This window comes from Telopea speciosissima, chromosome 1 (assembly GCF_018873765.1).
Source record: "Telopea speciosissima isolate NSW1024214 ecotype Mountain lineage chromosome 1, Tspe_v1, whole genome shotgun sequence".
Classification (NCBI taxonomy): Eukaryota; Viridiplantae; Streptophyta; class Magnoliopsida; order Proteales; family Proteaceae; genus Telopea; species Telopea speciosissima.
Window position 1 is genome coordinate 52,155,227 of NC_057916.1, and position 12,778 is coordinate 52,168,004.

The window sequence follows — 12,778 nt, forward strand, 5'->3', positions numbered from 1 at the left end:
CATGTATCACAGTAATAATATTATAAAATTAAATTCATCACCTTATTTATGTTACATCTACACACGCGATGACATTCCACTCACCTTGGTCTGGTTCTACAAGTTTAGTTGTTGTTTCAGTTGCAGCTGGAGTCTAGCAGTGCACCTCGAGCGCGGGATCAAATCCTAAAGTATTAAATCAGACATGTGTTATTTATTATTCAAAACTATTTTTGGATGTCCTAGTGTTGATCTAGGCTCACTAGTCTGACTCGGGGCTCAGTATAGTATCACTTGGAATTCTCTGGGTCTTGTACTTGGCCTTGGGCCCATATCCTGGTGCATCATCCGGAGAATGTGGTTCAGGGTCAGGTATGGTATTTTACCAATGTAGTACATAGTTCATGGTCCTGACAGTCTCACAATACAGTCCTTAGGTCAGCAGTGTAGCTAGACCAACACAGGCAGGGTTTCTAAGCCCTGTGGGGCCCACTTGGGTACCCAAAGTGTAAATAATGGTGGACAGATGTGAGGAGGGGTATTTTGGCCATTTACCACCTCCTTACACTGTTCATGGTCCATTTGTGGAAGCCCCCAAGGTCTGGTCTACAAATCAGCCCTTGTTAATTCTCTGGGCGATTCACTGGGTGATGTGTGCATCGCCCAGAGCCTGTTTAAAACGTGAACAGGCTCTAGATCTTGGAATTTTCACCACAGGCAGTGCCAAGGTCGATCCTACATGCATGTTAGGTTGTTGTGGACCCCATGTGGAGTGGTTTTCAGTGGTCCCCATGGATCATGTCCTGGGCCCACCATTTGGCAATCAGGAGTTGTCCAGTTAGCACAGAGAATAGTAGCTCAGCATAAAGCCACGGTTTGGGCTTCATGCAAGGACAGATTTACGTGCCAAATCATGGCAGCAGACTGTCCCTACCAAGATCCAGGCAAGAACTAGCTTGCATGCACAGATCCAAGCCCAGACTGCCTGTTCTAGGTGTAACAGGGCAGTGCAGTCTGGCACAAGGACAGATTTCAGTCCCAAGTAAGAAACAGCAGCAAAAATTACTTTAATATGCTTAGATATTTCATGCAATTGGGTTGCATGTCAGATCTGTAGTAGTACATGGCAGCCCCCAGGTGATCTGGGCTATCCATGACCAGAAATACCTCCAAAACATAGAGATCTAAGGGAGGAAACAGTAAACAGCAAAAGCAATAGGTAAGAACATGGTTGTATACCTGAAAATGGACTAATGCTGCTGTTGGAGCTAGATCTGGAGGTAAGGTATGTACTCCCTCTTCCTTCCCTTCTTTTTCTCCTTCCTTTCTTCTTCTTTTCCTTCTCCTTTCCTCTCTTTTCTCTCTTCTCTTCCTCCCATGGTTTGAACAGTAATAAAAGGTTCTATTTTAAGCTGAGACCCCCTATTTATAGACCAGCTATAATTAGGGTCTATTCGGCAGCCTGGCCCCACCCCTAGAATGCATTTTTGGAACTGATTCTTAGCCATTCTGGCCACACTGGTGGGGTCCATAGGGGCCCAAGGGTAATTTATGGTGCCCAAGACTCCCATCTACCTCTGGAGGGTATCCATGGTCTGTATGGGTGTTCCCCACACTTTTGCTGTTTAAAATATTCATTTTTACCACTCTGGGCGATTCACTGGGTGATATATGCATCGCCTAGTGCATCACCCAGAGAATACAACAAAGTTGTATCTCATTGTGCTTGCACAGGGGTTTGGCCCAGGGTTTAGGCCTTACACCCACACCTCACCCAGGGTCAAATGTACCTCTTTCCAGGTGCAGGCCCCACATTTATGAAGAGGAGAGAGAATACCTGGAGTCCAAGTTGTACATTATGCAATGTGCAGTACAGTGGCATGGAGCTGCAATCCACCTTTTGGCAGGTATGTGGGAGATCATTCCCATTGGATCAGCCACTGGTGTGATGCTCCACAGAGTGCTTGGGTGACTGGCCAGGGTTTCCTATTCTTCATCCAAATTCTCAGCCAGTCAAGGGGTAGGTTTGACAATAGCCCCCAACACTCACAAGGTTAGACCCTCCTCGAATCTCTTGAAGTGCGGGTCAAAGCCCACAACAATTCTTGGCTCATCCAGCCTTGATAGCAGGAATGGAACCACAGACGGAACCACTGCTGGTGATTCTGTTTGATCGTTCGTTTGAGCTGTCAAGGGTATTATGGTAATTTGGTACATTGGACCCACAACCCCGCACTCCGGACATAGTGTCCCTATCCCTAAGTGTGGTAGGTCTCACCCTTGGCCTTCACCTACCTATTGGGCCACATAGGTGGGCCCACATGGCTCAATTTAAGTAAAAATAAGTATCTTGACTTAGGGGTAAACCAAACAGGGCCTTAGGGCCACTTGGCTTAGTAATAAGAGCCAGCCCTTATGGATCATTCATTCCACACCAACCAAAAACATGGGAGCTTGGGCTGGAGCATTGAAGGTAGCTTAAGAGAGGAAGAAAGCGGCAAGATCAAGGATTGATTGGTAGTGGGTGCCCTAATCCCTACACTGATTGAGGTAAGCCCTCATTCCACCCTCCTCTCTCTCTCTCCCTTTTAATCTATTTTGGGTTTTGAGAACTTCCTTGAGCATGGGTTTCACCTAGGATTCCACTTGAACCCAAGGTTGTGAACTGATGATCTCTGGTACTCTGCAATTGGGTTCCACGCCTATCTAAGCCTAAAGGAACCCAATGTATCAACCTGTTGTTGACCAATGGTTGCCAAACCCTAAAACCCTAAATGGGGTCAAATGGAAGCCATGTATAGTGAACCCTAGGATTAGGGATGGCTGGGTTCGTGGTGACCCTATGAGGGCTTAGGACACCCCTCTTAGCCTTTAGAACCAATGGATCCCAAGGAAAAAGGCTGGGAGAAGAAAGCTCCCGGAATGATTGTTTTCCCTTGGGCGGAACTTTGAACAAAACCAAGCATCGAGCCTCCACCCATAGTTTCGTCCTATTTAAAATGAACATCGATTGGGCGGAACAACAAATGGAACCACCCTGGTTGCTTCCGTCTGATGTTCCAAACCCCTCGGGTATGTCTCAGGATACTGGCAGAGTAACGGACGGAACCATGACTGAGATTCTGCCTGATCTTTTGTCCCATGTATTTCAACCCAGGGCCTAGACGGAACCACAGACGGAACCAGTGGCACTGCCTCCGTCCCTATTGTCTTCTGTATGGGGTTACAATAACTCATGGGGCTCCTCATGGGACCCACCTACACCTTCTAACACATTACTTCATGCATCCCTAGGTAATCAAAGTAGCGCGGGGGAGCATGCACTGAGGTAATACTCACCGAGCGATACAACAACGATAAGTGAGTGGATTTTGGGTCTTGTTGGGTTTGCCTATATTCATCTATTCATATATATAAACACAATGATAATATCATCATCATAACCATGGTTGCATTATTGCATATATTGTTATTGGATACTTGTGATATGGATTATGATGTGGACTGTGTTGGGTTTCGGTGCCGGAAAGTGCCAATACCGGGATCCCAGATTATTTGAGCTAATGACATGCATGACATTTTGCTTGAATGCATCATGTTGATACACCCAGATTACCTCTCGACATGATAGAACCCATGTAATATATCTGTGGTTAGGACCAGTCCCCTATGCTACGACCCTTACCAACAGGGATTTAGGTGTTGGATAACTAGGACGCCGGATTTTGTGGAGAGGTAGAGAGGCCAGTCATGGTAGCAATGGTTATCGGGATCTGCCTTTGGATGGTGATGATTGCGATCGGCACAGGCTCCCATGTGGTAATTAAGGTTGCATCTGTGGCATTGAAAGGAAGGGACCTAGTGTATTCCCAAATTATAATTGTAGCATTTACCAATTAACCTAGCATTGTGTGTTAGGTGAAAAATGAATTAATAATATCATTCATTATGGACTATTTGTGCCTTGTGTGTATGTGTATCCCCATCCCCTCACTAGCTCAGTGGAGCTAACCCCCGTGTACACAATCTTTTTAGATGATGATATAGGTACTGGATGTCTTGCGGGTCTCGAGGTTGAGCTCTCGGGATATGATGCTATTTGATCTGAGGATTCGGAGTATAAGGTCGAGGAGCACGGAGACGGATGTCCGTATGATGATTGCTCTTATGGAGCATAGTGATTTCTTGGGACTTAGTCCCCTCTTTTGATTCTTTTAGGGCTTTTAAGCCTTTGTATAAATATTTTCATGTTATACTATTATTTTGTATAGTTATGTCATAGTTAGTCTAAACATTGTGTTATTATATTGTATCACATAGAGGTTGAACATGATGTAACTATTGATCTTAACATTTCCACACTGTTGCTTACTCTTAAAAATGTAATTATCTTACCTTTTCTGCACTCTGGTATGAATGTGGCATTTATGTTAGTTTCGGACTGTGAATTGGGACATTGCATCTGTGATCCTGGTAGTGTTGGGTTGACGTGTGTCATCCCAGTCACTTTTATTACTATCATATTCTTTATTGGAATGGGGGCCATTTTTACCTGAAATAATTTTCCCTTCCCAATCTACTTTTATTAAGGATCAACAGATCTCTGACAATATTATTATTGCCCAAGAGATTTTTCACTTTTTGAGAAAGAAAAAGAAAAAAAAAAAAGGAAAACAAGGCTTTTTGGCTCTAAAGTTGGACATGGGCATATGACAGAGTCGAATGGAGTTTTATCATCTATATTTTTAAATTTCTTGGTTTTGACCAGTCGTGGATAAATCTTTTTTCTTCCATTCTGAAATGCTCCTTTTCCATTAAGCTTGAGGGAAGCGTTTTTTATTTCTTTGAACCCTTTAGAGGACTTAGGCAGGGATGCCCTCTTAGTCCTCCTTACTTGTTCATCATTGCCATGGAATGCTTGTCTCGATTGCTTCAGACTTACAGAGTTCTAGATCTTTTTCACAGCATTAAGATTGCACATATTACTCCAGAAATCACTCATCTGTTTTTTGCAGACGATACACTACTCTTCTGTCGTGCAAATCTTGATGATGTTCATACTCTGAAATCTATTCTTAATCTCTTTGGGTCTTTATCGGGGCAACAACTAAACATGTCCAAAAGTGGTGTCTTTAGTAGTAACACTCCTAAATCCATTCAGAGAAAATCTACAAGACCCTGGAAGTAAAAGTGATGGGTGACTCATCAAAATATTTGGGTGCTCTCATCTTTCCTCATCGTTCAAAATGAACTCTATCTCCTCTGATTAATAGAATTCAAATCAGACTCTCCGACTGGGAATGTAAATTTCTTTCTCAAGCAGGGAGATCTGTGTTGATTAAATTTGTGCTTCATGTTATTCCTACCTGTCAAATGTCATGCTTCTTATTCCCAAAATCCATGTGCCAAAAATTTGACTCTATCTGCTGCGGTTTTTGGAAGGGTTTTTCCACACCACATAAAGGATTTTCCCCCATCTCTTGGGAGAGTTTCTGTACCCCAAAAAGTCAAGAGGGTTAGATTTGAGAACCCATTGGAACCATAATCGAGCCTTAATTTTAAAATTGATTTGGAGACTATTTAATGATTCATCAAGTCTCTGGGCTCGTGTTCTCAAATCCAAATATTTTTCGGCTGCTTCCCTATTGGATCCATTAAAAAAATTTCCTTCCGGTTCATGGACCTGGAATAGCATCCGAACCCTCCTACCTATATTTAGACAAATCACTCGTTGGTGCATTGGTACTGATCACAAAGTTAATATCTGAGCTGACCCTTGGATCCCAGACAATCTCCATATTGGTGTTGTGTCACCACCAACTATCCCAAACTCTAATTTTTCCATTGTTAATGAGCTTATTATTAATCGCTCATGGAATACATCTTTGGTCTCCTCTTTATTCCTTAACCCAATCAGCCAACGTATCATCACCATTCCACTTTCACATACACCACGAGGATAATTTCTTTTGCACTTTATCAAAATATGGCCGCTTCGCTACTAAAGTGGTTGCAGCTTTCCTTGCAAATGAGTCCTCGTTACCCATTGACCAATTTTGGACCAGACTTTGGAAATTAAAAGTCCACCCAAAATTCAAGATTTTTCTGTGGAAAATTTTTAGAGATGGGTTGTCAACCAGAAATAAACTGCATTGGATGAACCTTCAATCTAACTCTTGCTTAATCTGCCAAGATGCCTCTGAATCGCCATGGCATATTTTCTTATCTTGCAACATTGCAAAAAGAATTTGGCTGGCTGGACCTCTTGGTCTTCGAACAGAATTTCTTCAAGGTAATACCATCAAAGAGGCTTTTCATAATTTGATTTGAAGTCCATCTATGATTAAAAGTGATGGAGATAGTGTCCTGAGCATTGCTAGCATTACTATGTACTTTATCTGGCAAAACAGGAACCGAACTATTTTTGACCATCAGAAAACCCATCCCACAAGTATCATTAGAAATATTATGAGATGGGCCGTAGAAAACAAATTATTTTGCCCAATGGAAAATCCAACCCACTCGGTTCAGGAATCCCTAGAACAAGTTTCTAGCTCCAAGTTGACTCCTCCACCTATGGACTGCTATTTGGATCCCAATACCCAGGATAACATCATTTTGATTACAGATGGTAGTTATAACCAAGGTTCGAAACAGGAAGGATGGGGCTATGTAATTATCTACTGTAAATCGGTGATGGACTTGAAGCCCAGCTGGTTCGCCCACATGGGGTAGGTCGGTGGAGCCAATAATGAGAGAGAGAGAGGGACGGTCACTTAAATGACCGATCCCTCCTCTGATTGGTCAATCCCAGGGTTTAGCCTATATATAGACATAAGGCATAAACCCTAGGAGCATGAACTAATTAAATCTCTCCCTCCTTTCAAGTTCTACGTTTCCTAGGGTTTCCATCGTTGCATAGGATTTTGTGGTGTGGAGTTCTCTGAGGAGAAGCCTATAAAGATCGCATTGTGCTCGTAATTATAAGCCGCCTTTGATCGTCCCTTCCACTACGATTCCATTCGGTTCAGGTAATCCCTAAACCTATGTGATTAATGAAATGCTCGAAGACTAACAGTGGCATCAGAGCCATTAGGATTTGCGATTTGCACATGATGAATATGTTTTTTTAATGGAGATCTGCAACTAGCACCGTGCACCACAGCTGGCTGCCACGTATGCTGCACTTTGCGCACCCTCGCGGCCTGCTGCACCTTGTGCACCCCTCACGGCTTGCTGCACCAGCGTGGCCCTCGTGGCCTGCTGCATCTTCGCGGCCCTTGCGGCATGGCCGTGAGGCCCTTTCTCGTTTTTTAATTTCTGTTTCATGTATGAATAAAAGTGGATGTAATGATGATGAAATCATTAAGTGTATGATGATGCAATCATTATATATATATATATTAAAAAAAAAATATGCAACACATCATGATTTTGGAAAAGTCAAAAGTAACTTTTTTGATTACTTTTCAAAAGGTATTTTAGGTTTCATGTGAAATTTGGTTACTCTCTCTTGTTACCCTTTAGTTTTATAAAAAAGTAAAATCAAATTCTGCTGCTGCCACATATGCAACTCATCGGCACACAGCCGCGGCAGCCATAGGCCACGGCCTATTGCTGCCGTTGCTGTGCCCGCAAGGCTGATGGACAGAATTTGATTTTACTTTTTTATAAAACTAAAAGGTAACAAGAGAGAGGAACCAGATTTCACATGAAACCTTAAATATCTTTTGAAAAGTAATCAAAAAAATTGCTTTTGACTTTTTCAAAACCATGATGATTGCATATTTTTCTTTAAATATATATCATATTATTATATAAAAGTAGGTTATGGCAAATCTTTCATTTACCTATTTTATCTTTCATTCTTATCTAAAATTTCAATTTTAATTTTATATTCTTAATCTTCATGTAATTTATTTTTATAATTTCTTAATGTAAGGTACCCTTACTATTAGTATTTGTTTTTAATTTTTAATTAATATTAATAATTAAAAAATGTTCGTTTTCTACAAGCTAATCGATTGGTTTCCTTTACCCTAACTAAACCCCTAACCCCCAAAATACCTAGCCTATTCACAATACGAAACCAGCTTGTCCCCTTGTCTCCATTCCTGGATGATTGAAGCTCCACTGCTTCAGATTGTTGAACTCCATCGGCAATTGCAGCGGCTGAAAGGCGACTCACTACCCCTATCCCCTCTCCCATCAATATCTCGCTCTACCCTGGCTCCCACTCTCTTTCACGACCTTTCCCCTCTGTCCCCCTCACTAATGATCTTACCCATCTCCCGAAGCAGATAGTGATGACAACGTGTACTTCAGGTCTGTGCATTCGTTTTATAGACTACATGGCAGAATTTGTTTTATAGACTATTTCCTTCTTATTAGTTGTTCGGAATCCTGTTCTGATTGAATTTTTTTTCTTCTTCCTGTTGGCTTAGGATGGGAATTCTCAGACAATTCGACCGTGTGTGCACTTCAATCGTGTCGAAATCTGATGGTACGTGTACTTTGAAATCCTGAGATTTCTGAAACTTATAGAATTTGATTGCAAGCAATTACCTTATTTGAAGATGATACCAAACGAATGTTGAAAGATAATTACACTTCTCATCTTCTTCAGGTTCGGTCTCTCTCTCTTTCTCACTCCCCCATTCTCACACCCTTTTTCCCCTTCAATTCTTGTGTAAGGAAATGGTTGCTGCTTCTTGATCTTCTTTGTTTTTGTTTTTTTGCTTTTAATTTGCAGGAGAGAAATGTGCAAGGAACCAGAATTTTTGGAACAAGTCCATTACTTGTGATTCGTTCTCCTCTTCCCATCCAAACAAGAGGAACATTTTGAAGGACGTAGGTAAATTTTTTTATTTTCCTTTCACATGGAGATAGAAAAAACATTAGATAATGGTTTCAACATGCATATTCTCCATTTGCTTTTAGCGTTTTGTTTTTTCAATCAAAGAATGTCCTTTCACAATCTCTCTCTTCCCTACCCCCATCCTTTATTTTCTTATGTCATTGTTCTGGGAAAATTTTGTTTTCATTATTTTCTTGACTAGACTTCAGGTTAAACTCAAAGTGTGTTCTTTTTTTTCTAGGGTCAATATACAAAAATGTTCTTCTTTCACTTGATAATTGCTAAGAATGTTATTTTCTTTGGAAATCTATAGTAAGTTATGAATTTTAACAAAACTCTAAGATTTGGTATTAGTTTAAAATTTTTCCTCTGTATTAATTTTAGTTGTACTTGATTCATTCCTTTTAATTATCCCATTTCTTTTTAGAGGAATTCAGGAGATGTGGCAGAGGCATCCACCGGATCACAGACACCGTTTTCCAAACTTTTTACATTTACCACTCCGAATGCTATCTTCTGTATATAGTGTTCACTTTTATTTTCTATAATTATTTCTTCATAATTCTTTATTTATGTAAATCATGTTATGTAGTTCAAATTTTTTTAAACTTTTTTTCTTTTCCATCCATTGCAAGTCATTACAACCCCAATATGCTCTACCATTTCGTAGCCCCATACCCAAGTTATTTAATTAAACTGATTCTCACTCAAAATCAAAGGGCAAATCTGATATTATTGAAGTCTAATGGATTATGAAATTCATATCATCTGATTTGATGAAAAGTATTTTGCATTGCACGTGCATGTAAAGTATAATCCTCCCAGTTCTCCACCTGCCCCCTGTTTTTGATCTTTACTTTTCATTTCTTTTCCATTGCAGAGAAGAAAGAGAACAGAAGAAAATTGAGATTATACTTGGAGCCCTTCCTATTGTCACTCTTAAAATCTCTTCTCCTTCTTAAGATGGGAAACTTATTTCATTAGGTAACTATATCATCCATCCAACGTATCTGTCTTCCCTTCTTCTACCATCTCTCTAGCACACATCCCCCCCCTCTCTCTCTCTCTTCTTTTACATCTCATACTGCCTCTCCTCTCAAGGTAAAGTAATTTTGATTATTCTTGTGGTGGAGATTGTATGCTGCACTATAGTATGGAAATTTTAATGTTTTCCTAAATTCTGTCCTTCCTTCCACAGTAAGTGTTTCTCTGTTTTGTTTGTCTTTATTTTATATTTCTTCCTTTTTACTATTGTTTCCTTGCTATGTAATTTAGCAGGTAATTTATGATCTTTACTTACTACTTTTTCCTTTTCAATTTTTTTGGTATACATTGTATGCTGCGAGATTATGAATTTTATAGATTTTCTTTTATTGGTTTAAGTGTTTTTTCTTTTTAATTTTTTTTTCCTTCTTGCCATTGTAACTGTTTTTCTATTTTGTCCTTTTGCATTTTTAATACATTTTAACCGCTCTTATCCTTTTATTTTAAGGTGAGATGGGTTCTTAGTTTCCTCGGTTATAGATGTAACTGTTCTCCACCTCCCCTGTCTCTGCTTGGGTGTGGTTTAATCCTCCTCTTTAGCAATTTTTGCCACAAAGTTTATTTTTCTTTTTCTTCAGTAATTTTTCAAGGAGAGGATATGATTTGTCTTCAGTAATTTTTCCTTTGTTATTCTTCTTTCATTGTAATAGAGAACATTTTACCGCCTTACTGGATCCCATCTTCCTTCTCCAGTTTCAACTACTTCAGCTATGTGTGGAAACATCTTGTACATTAATACCTCAGAGCTTCCAAGCCTAAAAGGAAATGCACATAATTGCTTATAATTGATTAAGCAGGCAGTTTATTCCCTGATTGCTACTAAGCAGATGGTTTCTGAAATGAAGAGTTTTGTAGACTCCATTTACTGGCCTTGGCTACACCCATTATAGGATGTGCTTATCGTCTTCTCACCCTCTAAGTGTCAAGTTCATATCCCCAAAGTGCATACATAATTGCTGAACCTGCAAATATGGACCCAGAGAGGGGAAAAGTATCTTTCATGTGTACTCCCATATGAAGCTCATTTCAATGGAAAAAGGACTGACTGAAGAAACATACATTTAGATTTAGTTGTGGACAATTCATATTTTACTATTTTTCTTTCAAATTTAACAAGGAACTTCTATGTTCTTTTAGAGCAATGGTTCAACAGATAGTACAGGGAGATTAGGCAGCTTATGCCAACGCAATGAAGAGGCTTTCTGCCAAGGAATCTCTACTTCTAACTGTAAGTACATCTGTTTGTGAGTACATGCTTGTATCCTCCTCCTTCTCATTTCTTTCTCTTTCCATGGAAAATACGTTCGTAAACATACCATACACATCTGTTTGTGTGTTTGTTTTAGAGAATATTTTAAGAGAACTCCAATTGTGAAGTACCCGTTTGTATTTTTATGTGGCTATGCAGATTATGAGGTGTTAGTTATTAAATATAACTTAATTTTATTTAAGTTTGATCTCTTTATTGTGTCATAGGGATACATCAAACTACTTATGGTCCAAGATTTTGTGTTTTTCTTTATTATTTAAGAATTGGATTAAAAATTTTGGGTCCAATGGTACAGCTGGAGACAATATCATGGAGTTCTTTATCCCAGTTACCTATAGTTTGTTGGGAAATTCAAACTCTTTTGTGTTTATGAAGTCACTAGCTGATAGTTCAAATTATAATAATGACCATCGTGCCTGTTGTTTAACTTAGGAAATCAAGTTTGTGTACTAAATTATAGCATAGCGTACTTAGAATGAGCCATTTCAGCTTAGTAGCTATAAGATCTAACTCAAGAAAGAGCAATCATCTACAATAGCATTGATGATCAAGAAATAGCATAGTTAAAATAGATATGAGCTGTTTTGAGGAAGGAAAAAAAAGGGTGACCACTAAATACATATAAGCCTGTTAAAACCAAACAGGAGAAAGAGAATTAAACGTACTTAACTTTGCTACTGATTATGAACTCTAACGTAAATGATGTGATTAGCTTGAAGTTCTGGTACAGTACTTGTTACAATGTGAGAATGAAAGTAAGATTTTGTAAGTTGTTCATTTTAAGTTTCTTAGACACACACTATCTCTCTCTCTATAATTATCCAATACACCCTCTCTACTCCTCTCCAAATCTCTCTCTCCCCCTCATTCCCGACTCTCTCTCCCTCATTACTGATCTCACAACTCTCTCACGACTCTTTTTCTCTACCATGACACACTCCGAGGGAGGTAATTGATCGATTGATGATCAAATGGATCAGGGTAGACGACCCAAATGAAACGTTGATCTACCTGAGCATAAGCCAAATGATTTTAAGACTTCAAGCTCCAATGATAAGCCCTCGTGTAATTTTATAATCTGCCAAAAAAATTTCTTACTAGGGTTTCATTTATACCCTAAATCCCTCTGAGGTTTTGCTTGGTTTTGTTTATTTGTGCTTTGATGCAAAGCTTAATGGGTTTTTTTTTTCTCTTCCTGTGCAGGGTTAGGCTTTGAAGTAAAACAGAACAGGAACTGGGTTCTCCCTACAAACTACAGTACATTTGCAGAGGTCTTCTATACATCTCCATTGTCTAACACTTTTAGCTAAGAAAAAACATCTAAAAGCAATGATTAGAAGTAACTATACTTTATATAAGAGCTAATGTAAAGACTGACTAAAGTTCATAAGGAGGCTTATATGAAATCATGAAAAGGAAGGAACACATAAGAGTAACAAAAGGCCAAAAGCTTTGAATGTTGGCAAACTAAAAGGGCTTAAAGCTGCACTCCTTCCTTTCTATGGGGCCTGTTGTTATGAAACTGAGCAGTGGCTTTGGACTTTTGTGCCTTGTGTTAATTCACTATTTCTTCTTTTCCAGGAATCTGTTTCAATGCAAAGAGCAGCCGTAGCAAAAAGTAGAGCAGA